Raw genomic sequence first — 12,332 nt, 5'->3', positions numbered from 1 at the left:
GAAATTGAATGGTTCGGTGAATAAATGAGTTAATTTTGAATGTTTATAAATCAAGAAAGAAAGAAATCGGATTTCGATAGGGGGAAATCGAAAGTTGTCGAGTAGTTGATCTGATCCGTTCATTGTTTATACGAGGTAAGTTCATATGCAAATAAATGTCTTTAAATTGAATTATATGTTTAATTGTCATTGAATTGCTATGAATGTTGAACGAGCAAATACGAGTAAGAATCGACGAAGTTTTGATAGCCGAAAGTCCCGTACGAACCTTAGGAATAGTATAGGATACAAATGTCATAACATTAGGTTATCGAGATGTGATTACATGTAAGACCATGTCTGGGACATTGGCATTGTATTGTAATTACGTGTAAGACCATGTCTGGGATATTGGCATCTTTATATGATTTCGTGTAAGACCCTATTTGGGACAGTGACATTGATATGTGATAACATGTAAGACTATATCTGGAATATAGCATTATACGAGCTTTATGTGATTTTTGAGTATCCTTAACGATTCCAAATGGTTGAATGGGAAAATTCAAGTTGATAAAAAATATGTGAATAAGTTAAGCGACTCAAGTATGTATGAGATTCATACACGTATTGAAATAGGAAGTATTTGATGAATTCAATTATGATATTGAATATGTGTACAATGAGATAGTTTTGTGAACTTGAATGTGTTTAGCTATGCTTAGCTTATTTGAATTGATATGCAAATATTCATATGATGACTTTATTTGTATATGGCTTACTAAGCTTTTAAAGCTTACTTTGTGTGTTCTTTCCCCGTGTTATAGATTATCGAAGCTAGCTCGGACTTGGGAATAGTCGGGAAACGTCATCACGCTACCGGTCAATTTGTTGGTATTTTTGGATGCTTTGTTAATATGGTATATGGCATGTATAGGCTAGTGAGTTGATGATATGTTTTGAGATATGATTTAGCCATGAGATTTGACTTGTTTTTTATGTAAATGTTAGTGTTCATTTGGCCATTTAAGTTGGCTTAATTTATGAGTTTGGTAAGTATTATATGATAAATTTATGGCCTTGAGTTTTGGCATGTTTTGTATGGTTGTTGTGATGGATATAAGTTTGCTCAATTAGTTAATTTTCAATTGGAGTATTATTGTTTGGAAAATGGCATGTTCTAGATTGGCTTGTTGATGATGAAATGATATGTTTTAAAGTATCAAATAGATGAAAAGATGATAAGGTTATGCATGTGGAAGTCAAGTGAAAAATGTTGATTATGACACACTAATGTGATATGTTTTGGTTATGAATTGAGTAGTGAAATGGTTGATGATAAAATAGTATGAATTGTATAAAAATTGGTATGTTTTGGGTTGCCTATGAATGTATTGAAATGGTACCATTTTGGTTGCTAGGGGTGCATGAGAAAAGGGTGGCAAATTGGTTTTGCAAATAGTCTATTTTTGTCCACACAGGTAGAGACACGGGAGTGTGTCTCAACTGTGTGCGACACACGGTCATACTACACGGCCGTGTGTCCCCTAGGGCGAATTAAGGTAATATACCCTACAGGTTTGACACGGTCTAGACACATGGGCGTGTCTACTGGCCATGTGTGACCTAAGTCAATAACCCAAGTTAGTAACCCCTCTAGTTTTCCCACGGCCATGGCACACGGGCGTGTCTCAGGCCGTGTGGTGTAAGTCAGTATGTATGTCCTGTTTTCACACGGCCTGTGACACGGGCGTGTCTAGTGGACGTGTGAGGCACACGGATTACTCACACGAGCGTGTGACCCTTAAATGTATGAAAATTTTCTAAGTTCCCCAAAGCTTTCCAATGTTATCGGTTTAGTCTCGAACCTCTTCTAAGCATGTTTTAAGGTCTCGTAGAGCCTTATAAGGGACATTATGATTATATATAATTGATTTTTATGTGAAAATGAATGATTTATTCTGTGATTGATCGGTAATGAATGATTTTTATGTGAAAATGAATGATTTATTCTGTGATTGATCGGTAATGCCTCGTAACCCTATTTCGATGACGGATACGGGTTAAAGGTGTTACAATTTATATAGATCCAGACAAGTTAAATTCAAAATTAGATCGAGGAAAAGAAAAAGTTTCAGATTAGTATAATTTCTTGTATGAATGATTATTAAGGTAAGTTCGTGTAACCGAATTGTGTATATTTATATGCTTGTATTGAATGTGTTATGTGATTGTATGAATTATAAATGTTTAAAGTATGAAATAAATTATATGCCCGATATAGCTTAAATAAATGTTAAGTTCCGTTTGAATAATGAAATTTGATGGATATGTGTAATTTACCAATTTGAATGTGACCCTGCATACGTTGCAGACAGGATTTAGCTCGGATGGGTAATCCTAATAAAGGCATCTCAAGCATCCTGATAAATAGTTCTTGCGAGCATCTAGTTCGGTAGTGAATTTTACATTTGTTGCACACTACCATAGCTTTGTGTGAGCGTCTTGTTATATGATTTGATCTGTTGTGATCCAGCATACAATATGGATACAAACGTAGCTCTAAGTGAGTATCCTAATATAAGCTCTTTTGGGTTTCTTAACATGGCTCGTTTGAACTCCTTGTTACCTTATCCTGTGCTCCTTGATTTTAACTCCCCGAAGTTATCTGTTACGCTCTATGATCTTCATGAATAAAACTCTTATGAGTTTCCTATTTAGCCCGGATAAGTGTCCTGTTACATGGCTCAACTGAGTATCCCGATATGTGGCTCAAGAGTGTGCTCTTTGATTAAGTGCCGTAACGGGTACCCCTGATTATGAGTTGTCGATTTACAGTTTTGTACACCTTGTGTGTACTACCTGAGTATCCATCGAAATTTCATTGATTCAATGGACAAATTTCCAAAATAAGAAATTATGAGATTAAATGAATTATATCTCGAATGCGCCTGAAACACTTGAAAGCTTGTAACATGATGAGCTCATCTATGCTTATTTGGTGTAAATGTGAATTATGTGATTAACATATTTGTTTGAGTGTATGTGTTTAGGCAAACTTGTCAATTTTTTGGAAATCATGTTATTGTATGTTTATTATAATGAATGTGAATGGTAAGTTTAATTCTTGTTATTCGAACTTACTAAGTATTACATGCTTATTAGGTTTTATTTTTTCTATTTTATAGTACTCGGAAGCTTGTAAATGTTGGAGATCGATCGGAGCAACATCATACTATCCTCGAGCTTGTTTTGGTATAAATAGTAAACTTATTTTGATATAATAGCATGTATAAGCTATCTTGGCCATTGATGGCATGTAAATGGTTGTATGTAATCTAGCCATTCGAATGGCTAGAGTGATATATTTTGGCATGTTTATATAAAGGTTATAATATAATCAATATGTTTGGGAATGGTTCAGTGGTAGATGGTATATATCTAATGAAGGGTAAATTTGAATTAGTAAAATTGACTAATCTTGTATGCTTACAAAAGGTAAATTTTTTTAACATGAATGGATGAAAAGATATATAATTTAGATGTTAGAATTGACTTGATTATAATGCTTGTATTGGTTGGTATATGTTTGAATTGTTGGTGTAGGTTGTTGGCAAAATTTGGGTGAGAAATAAAGTGAGAAAATGGCTTTATTTTGTCCACAAGGGTAGACACACGGACGTGTGTCTTGATCGTGTGTGACACACGGCCTGGCACATGGGCATGTGGTTTGTCCATGTGTCCCCTGAATTTTAAAATTTGAGAAACAGAATGATCAGAATTGGGCATATGGGCAGAGACACGGGCGTGTGTCTCAGTCGTGTGTGCTACACGACCTAGAACATAAGCGTGTGTCTTGGCCGTGTGAAACCTACACCTAAATTGTAAAAAAATTGAATTTACCACACGGCCTACAGCACGGGTGTGTCTTATGGTCACACGGGCGTGTCCCTTGACCATACGGGCGTGTGTGCCCTGCATCTAAGAAAAATTTTAAAATTTCACGAAAAATTCTCTGAGTTCACGATTTAGTCCGACTCGATTCTAATGTTTATATTGGACTTCAAGGGTCCATTTAAGGGGCAATATGGCTAGTTTTAGAAATGAATAATAATTAACATGAATTATCTAAAATTATTTTGTAAACTCCGGTAATACTTTGTAACCCTATTCCAGCGTCGGATATGGGTTAGGGATGTTATATTTATTGGTATCAGAGCTACGGTTTAGCCAATTCTCGGACTGAATGTAGCAAATACGAGTTTAACTATATATGTCATTATATAATTTGTGATAGTGTGATATCTCCTGACCATTTTTAAATGTGTTTTTCATATAATAATATCATCTACCCAAGCTAGTGTTGATCTAAGGAAGCTGAGAGCAATGCTCTTGTAATGGCCTAAATTTAAGGTTATCGGAACAATGGTTTCGTAACCATAGATCCGATTTAAAGAGAAATTTATTTCAATATTTTTTCTTGAAAATTGATATGATAAGAAAATCGTATGAAAATATTGATAGGAAAATTTTATCGATTTAGTGATTAGATAGAAAAAGAAATTATTGAAGAAATTGGGTAAAAACAAGGTATCGAGACCTCTATCTCATAAAACCGAGTCAAAAATAATTTTATAAATATTTATGAAATGTTATTAATGTGGTATTAAAATTTCGTTAAGAAATTTTAATGTTTGGGTAGTCAATTAAATAAAAAGGACTAAATTGTAATAGGTGTAAAAGTTGGTAGAGTGATTAAATAGCTTAAGAGTCTAATTGGAAAGGATTTAAAAGGTAATTAGACCCAAAATTTATTTGGGCTGGACGGCAAGGGTATGAAATCAGAGGAAAATTGATAAATTAAGGGTAAAATTGGAATATTGCAAAATTAACTAAATAAAGCTAGGACTAAATAGGAAATATCTAGATTTCTCTTCATTTCTCTTCAATTCCAGCAGCTAAAAACGCCATAGGAGGGTTCTCTAAGCTGGTATTTCATAATTTTGCACCAAGTGAGTTAATCCTTGCCTTTTTCTTGTAATTTTTGTGTTTCTAAGACTTTTACAACTAGGTCCTACTATTAAATTCATTAGTTTTTGATTTCATGGATGAAATTGAAAGTCTCCATGGTTGATTTCTGTAAGTTTATGATGAAATAGAATGAAATTAAAGCTTTAATTTGTTTATGAGGTGATTTTATTAGGCAATTTCAATGGAAATTGATTTTTAAGACCTAATTGTGAAAATGTTTGGAATTAAAATCTATTGCTGAAATTCTGATTCCTAAAGGTTGTAAACTAGTTTAAGGTGATAGAATAAAATGTTAATTTATAAAAATCATCTCAATTGAGAGGCTAATTGAGTAGGGACGAAATTATCATTTATTAAAAGCTTTGGGGAAAACTGGTAATAAACAGCTTGCACAAAAACAGTTTGGACAGCAGCAGTAGACTAACTTTGAAAAATCACCATAAATTTTAGAAATCGAATTAGAAGATGAAAAAAATATGGAATTAAAAGCTTATTGAATCTAGTTTCTCATAGAAGAAATAGTGTAAGCAATTGATTTGTAAATTTTGAGATATAATGAATTTTGTGAGACAAGGTCAGAATAAATTCGGGTTCCCCTGTTCTGACTTTGAAAAATTATAAAAAATTGAATAAAAATAATTAGGGACTTAAATTTATATGTATAGAATTATGAATGAGTCTATTTTTAATAGAAACAAACGAGAACATCATTTGAATTCTGTATAAAGAGATAATTTATTTTTAGTGAAGAAGGGTCAGAACTGTTAGACAACAGAACAGGGGTGATTTTGAAGAATAAAATGTACTGATTGGCTAAACCAAAAATTATGAAAATTTTATGGTAAAAATATATATGAGTCTAGTTTCAGGAAAAATTAATGGATCTTAATTTGAAGTTCCGTAGCTCAAGTTATAAGTAATTTAGTGACTATGACTCAAGTAGACAGCTTTGAATGAACTATAAATAATAGTTGAATTATAGAGAATGTTGCATATGAACATGAAATGTATTAAATTGATAATTAAATTTTTGCACCAAATCCAGAAGATTCAAATACGAAGCTAGATCGATGAAAGGAAAAAGTTCGGGATTAGTAGATTTTTATTGTTTACAAACAAGTATCAAGGTAAGTTCGTGTAACTTGAATTATATTTTGAAATGCTTGAAATTGTATGTTATTGATGTGAATATGATTTGAGTGTTCATTATATGAAAATTTATGAAACATTGATATATTTGATAAAATGGGAAGAATCCCGGTTGAATGAAAGGAAAATTCGATGGATCTCTGAAAAGGAATTGACGGTAAAAAGGATCTAGCCCGGACGGGTGATCCTATCCTGATATAGCCCTCCCGAAGAATATGTGTAAAATGGATTTAGCCCGGACGGGCAATCCGAATTAGGGTCTGAATTTAGCCTGGACTGGTAGTTCAGATCCAAGCTCATTAGAGTAATTGTCGTTGCAGGGGATTTAGCCTGGACTGGTAATCCCGCTGCAAGGTTGAGGTTCGCGGGAGTGTGCTCTCTGAAATGGAAATGTGCGCACATGAATATGAATTGACAGACTCGGAATTGTACACTAAAAGTGTACCTCTGAAAATCCATCGAAAATTCCAAGAAATTCAACGGGATAAATATGGAAAAATAGCAAGGAAATGGAAATCATGGTATTGACGAGCTCATCAGTCATGGTATATATTATTGGTACATGGAAATTATTGTACTAACTTGAATGTTGAGTTTGTGCATATTAGGGTAATAATGCATTGAATGGATATATGGATGTTTATTGTATTGTATTGAAAATATTAGGTAAGTATAATTCTTGTTACATGAGCTTACTAAGCACAAAGTGCTTACCCCGTTTCCTTTTTCCCTGTTTTGTAGTGTTAAGAGCTCGGAGGTCGGATTTGGTCGGAGACACATCACACTGTCAACCTCAGGATTTCGGTATATAAAGAAACTTTATTTTGGAAATCAATGGCATGTATAAGCTAACAAAGTAAATGTTAACGTGAAATGAATGTAAAGTTAGCCATTAGTATGGTTAACAAACCTGGTTATAGATATGTGATGACGTTATCTTATATAAATGCATGAATCTATCATGAAAATATGTTGAATTGATTTGGTTGATGTGGATTGGTCTCGATTTAATATTACAGGGAAGGTTAGATATTTATAAAAGGGCTATATTGAATATAAAAAAAATTTAATTCGTAAACTCCGGTAATGCCTCGTACCCTATTCCGACAATGAATACGGGTAGGGGTATTACAGCTCTAGCTTTAGTTCAAAGAGTTGCATCTAGTAGTAGAAGGCTCGAATCTGAGGGCCGAGGTAAGGAGGCAAAAGAAATCTTCTTCTAAATGATGAATGAATGATATGGTTTACAAAATTTATAAGAACAAATCCTGTTGTACGACAACCTCCCCCACCTGCTCCTCAACCGGTTCTTGAGATGCCACAATGTGCTAAACCTATTAGAACTGGTAAGCCTCCGGTAGATAAAATCCGTAAATATAAGGTAGAGGAATTTAGAGTTACTGCTGATGATGATCCGGAAATGGTTGAGTTTTGGTTGGAAAATATAATCAGGGTTTTAGATGAATTATCTTGTACACCAGCTGAATGTTTGAAATGTGCAGTTTCTTTACTGAAAGTGATAAACCGTAATTTATACATATTTCTATCCTATGCTTAGCATATTTTATGGATGATTTTTCCTTAAAATTGGTGAATTAGATGCTCCTAATGCCTTAATTTCATATTTTATACTTAGGTGAGCATAGGAGAGAGAAAAGAACGAGAAATGGGCCACAAATAGAGAAAATGGGCCAACGTAAGAAATCAACACAGCCTGGACCTCATCGCACGGGCAGACACACGGTCGTGTCAATTTGGAAGAATCGAAGCACGACTCACAAGAGTGGACCACATGCCCGTGCTTCTTTAACAGGCTTGACCACGGCCTAAAGTAATCGCACACAGGCGTGTCACACGAGCGTGTCCCTATCGAGCCCAAGTTGAGTCCAATTCGGAAAAGGCTAATTTTGAGGGTCCTTAGGCATTCCAAAGCCTATAAATACACCCTAAAGGAGGAAGAAAAGGGGGACACACGGGAACAAGCAGGGAACTGCTCAAGAAAAGCCGATTGATCCATCTCAGAAGCCAGATTCATTATCAAGACTAAAGATCTCCCCTCAATTTCCCTTCAGGAATTTTGGGTTTTTCTTTATGTTTTGTATTCATTATTCTTCTGAGATGTTTACCTTTTTAGTAATGAACTAAAACTCCTAAATACCTAAGGGGAATGAAACCTAAGACAGATCTTGTTATTATTATCTGAATTGTATGATAAATATTGGGCTTGTTCTTAATTATGTGTTCTTAATTCTTGTCTTGATATTCCAGGATATTGATTCAAGTTAAGCTCTTATTCAGAGGAGGAATAGACCCTGTCTAAGAGTACATTTGTCATAATTAAGCGGAGTTGATTGCTCGCCTAGAGATAGGGTGACAAGATTTTGCCAGATTAGGATGAAACCTAATAAGGGGATCCATAGATCGAGTTAATGCAACCCTAGGAAGTTAACTAGAAAGAGATTTCAATTATTCAACCTAGGGTTAAACGTTGTTAGTCTCGAGAGGGATAATAATATAACTTAGGGATTTTTACGGATCAAGTCAAATGAATAAATCGTCTGATTCAGAGTCAAATAACAAGTGAAGTCTAAGTGGATTTTTCCTCAGGTATTGTCTTGATTCAATCGTTTTTTGCAAAAAGTAATTCCCCAATTCTATTTTCTGTGATTTCTTAGTTTAGTTAATTAGTTAGTTAAAATAAACCCCATTATTCTTAGGCTAGATAATAAAAAGACAGTCATTACTATACTTTTAGTTCCTTTGGGTTCGACAATCTGGTCTTGCTAAAACTATACTACTGTTCGATAGGTTCACTTGCCTTCATCGTGATAATAGTTATTTTCAAGAACGATTCATTATAAATATTTAAAACCTGTTACGAATATCACGTACCAAGTTTTTGGTGCCGTTGCCGGGGAACTAAGATATTATGAACACTTGATTTTTATTACTTTAGCCATTTAATTTTACTACAATTTAAATTTTATTCTAATTTTTATTACTAATTCTTTCTTTTCCTTTTTTTCTGGCAGGTTCTTATAGTTTATGACTAAAAGAAACCCGTCAGGACCATTACTTTTTGATAGTGAGATTGATCGTACAGTTTGCAGAAACTAAAGAGAAATAAGGCGAAGCTTAAGATACACAGAGAACGAGCAAGAGGACGATATTCAAACCACAACCAAGGAGATAGCTGAAAACCAAGAAAATCCACTACCTCCGCGATTGCTGTTAATTAGAATCCTGCTCCACGCACTATGTATGATTATGCTAAACCTAATTTAACACGAACTGAGTCAAGTATAGTTAGACCTGCTGTAGCTGCAAATACTTTTGAACTGAACCTAACACAATTCAAATGATACAGCAATTTGTTCAGTTTGATGGTTTGCAGGACGAAGATCCCAACGCTCACTTGGCAAACTTTTTGGAACTATGCAACATATTTAAAATCAATGGCGTTTCTAATGATTCCATACGTCTTCGGTTGTTTCCCTTTTCATTAAGGAACAAAGCTAAACAATGGTTAAACTCGTTACCACGAAGGTCAATTACTACTTGGGAACAAATGACCAAAAAGTTTTTACTTAAATATTTTCCGTCGGCTAAAACGGCTAAATTATGTAATGATATCTCTTCTTTTGTGCAGATGGATTTAGAAACACTCTACGATGCATGGGAGAGATATAAAGACCTTTTGCGAAGATGCTCTCACCATGGGTTACCACTCTGGCTATAGGTTCAAACCTTTCATAATGGCCTGAATCCTTCGACTCGACAAATGGTTGATACAGCTGCTGGCGGAACCATCAATAATAAAACACCTGAAGATGCTTATGAGTTTATATAGGAGATGTCACTGAATAACTATCAGTGGCAAGTCATGAGGACAAAGCCAACGAAAATAGCTAGTGTTTATGACGTTGATTCGGTCACCATGCTCTCTAATCAAGTAGAACTCTTGAATAAGAAAATTGATGGTTTTCTTAGTTCTTCACAGGTTTACCCAGTAATACTATGCGAAGCAAGTGGAGGTGGATCAATCAATTCAGAATACCAACCTTATGGCCACAACATGGATAATAAACAGTTAAATTATATGAGTAATAATCCTCGATCTCAAAACAATCCATATAGTAACACTTACAATGCAGGTTGGAGGACCCACCCAAATTTCTCATGGGGAGGCTAAGGAAATTAGAGACTACCTCCAGGCTACCAACAACCACCCTACCAACAGGAAAAAAAGCCTAACCTTGAAGAGATGCTCTCAAAGTTTATATCGGTGTTAGAAACTCATTTTCAGAATACTGAGACAGCACTTAAGAATCAACAAGCATCGATCCAAGGGCTCGAGACTCAAATTGTATAGCTTACAAAGTTGATTTCTGAACGACCACATGGTAGCTTGCCAAGCAATACAGAATCTAACCCAATGGAGCAACTCAACGTGATTACTAGTCAAATTGAGGAAGGGTTAGTCACACCTGAACCAGAATCAAGGTAAGAAACTGAGATAAGCAAAGGTAAAGGTGAGGTAAACCATAATGAGCAAAAACTGGTAAGTACAGAATACAAACCTCGTGTGCCATATCCTAATGTGACAAGGAAAGATAGCTCAGATGAACAATTTGGTAAATTCCTTAAACTCTTAAAACAATTGCATATTAACTTATCGTTTATTAAAGCTCTATCGCATATGCCAAACGCAATGAAATTTTTAAAGGAGCTTTTAGAAAATAAGCGGAAGTTGGACGAGAGGTCGCATGTAGAGCTAAACGCAGTTTGCTCAGCTATTCTACAGAATAAACTACCCAACAAATTGAAAGATCCAGGGAGTTTTACAATTCCTTGCTTAATTGGTAGTTTAGATGTTAATAATGCATTAGCTAATTTAGGGGCTAGTATTAACGTTATGCCTTACAAAATGTTTAAAAAACTAGGTCTTAGGAAACCCAAATAGACTAGGATGAGCATTCAATTAGCAGATAAAACTATCAGATTTCTTAAGGGTATTATTGAAGATGTGCTGGTTAAAATCGATAAATTTATATTTCCCGTTAACTTCGTTGTTCTAGACATAGAGGAGGATAGCAACACTACTTTGATTTTAGGAAGGCCCTTTTTAGTAAATGCTAAAACGATTATTGAAGTTGGCACAGGTGAGCTCACACTTCGTGTGGGAGACAAAACAATCACCCTTCAAGCTCGCAATTTTAGTAACACATTGAAAATTGAAGGTGATTGTCTAAACCATTCTACTAAAACTGACAATATAGTGCAACCTACTTTGTAGGAAATGAGTTTGAAGGAAGTACATGAGCCATTTTCAAGCAATATTAGAGGACCTATTTATGAAGAACGAAGGCTACAAATCGAGGAGCTATATGAATGGCGGACACATAAATCGAGAACACACGATAAACCAAAACTACACCAGAATGAGCTCAATACCTTTCCAAATCAACTTAAGGTTGGAGATAAAGTTTTATTAGATGCCGCAGATCCTCACATTGTCACTATCAAACCAAATGAAGAAATCCCTCTTACGGTACTTAGCATTTTCCCATTCGGTACAGGCGAGGTAAATCATCCTAAGTTCGGCACTTTTAAGGTAAACAATATCCACCTAAAACCTTATTTTGATGAGATTCACAGCAGGAATGAGGAGTATAAACTCCTCGAACCACCATGACCATTCAATAGAGAGGTAAGTCGAGCTTAGACTATAAATAAGCGCTTCTCGGGAGGCAACCCGAGCACTAACAATATTACTTTCTTTAAATTTTAGTTTTTAAAATCTAACATACTAACCAAATCATTGAGCATAGGCTTTTCAGAACCACACGGCCAGGCACACAGGTGTACCATAGGCCGTGCACATACCACGGGATGCAACACGGTCGTGCGATACAGCCGTGTAAAAATAGGACAAAAAATTTCTTCCCTAACACGGGATGCGATAAGTAGCCACGGCCGTGCGACATAGCGTGGCTGAAACTGCCAAAATAACACGGGTGTGCAACACACTCGTGTTTTGAAACCGTGGTTAAACCTGTCAGTTTACCACGGGCGCGCGCCTTCCTACACGGGCGTGGGAGAAGCGAACAGAGATTGACACGGCCGTGTAACATGGTCGTGTACACCAATGCGCCTAATTTCAAAAAAATACA

The 12,332-nt window shown here is 35.3% G+C and overlaps 1 non-coding gene across 1 annotated transcript; it reads right to left on the bottom strand.

Annotated features, from left to right (window-relative positions):
• Nucleotides 1-9,775: 9,775 nt before the first annotated feature.
• Nucleotides 9,776-9,882, bottom strand: LOC121205348 (small nucleolar RNA R71). Its single transcript, XR_005900429.1, has one exon. It is a non-coding gene; the product is annotated as a small nucleolar RNA R71 (small nucleolar RNA).
• Nucleotides 9,883-12,332: the final 2,450 nt, after the last annotated feature.

Source organism: Gossypium hirsutum, chromosome A08, assembly GCF_007990345.1.
Source record: "Gossypium hirsutum isolate 1008001.06 chromosome A08, Gossypium_hirsutum_v2.1, whole genome shotgun sequence".
Lineage (NCBI taxonomy): Eukaryota > Viridiplantae > Streptophyta > Magnoliopsida > Malvales > Malvaceae > Gossypium > Gossypium hirsutum.
This window is presented reverse-complemented; position numbering and strand designations above follow the sequence as displayed.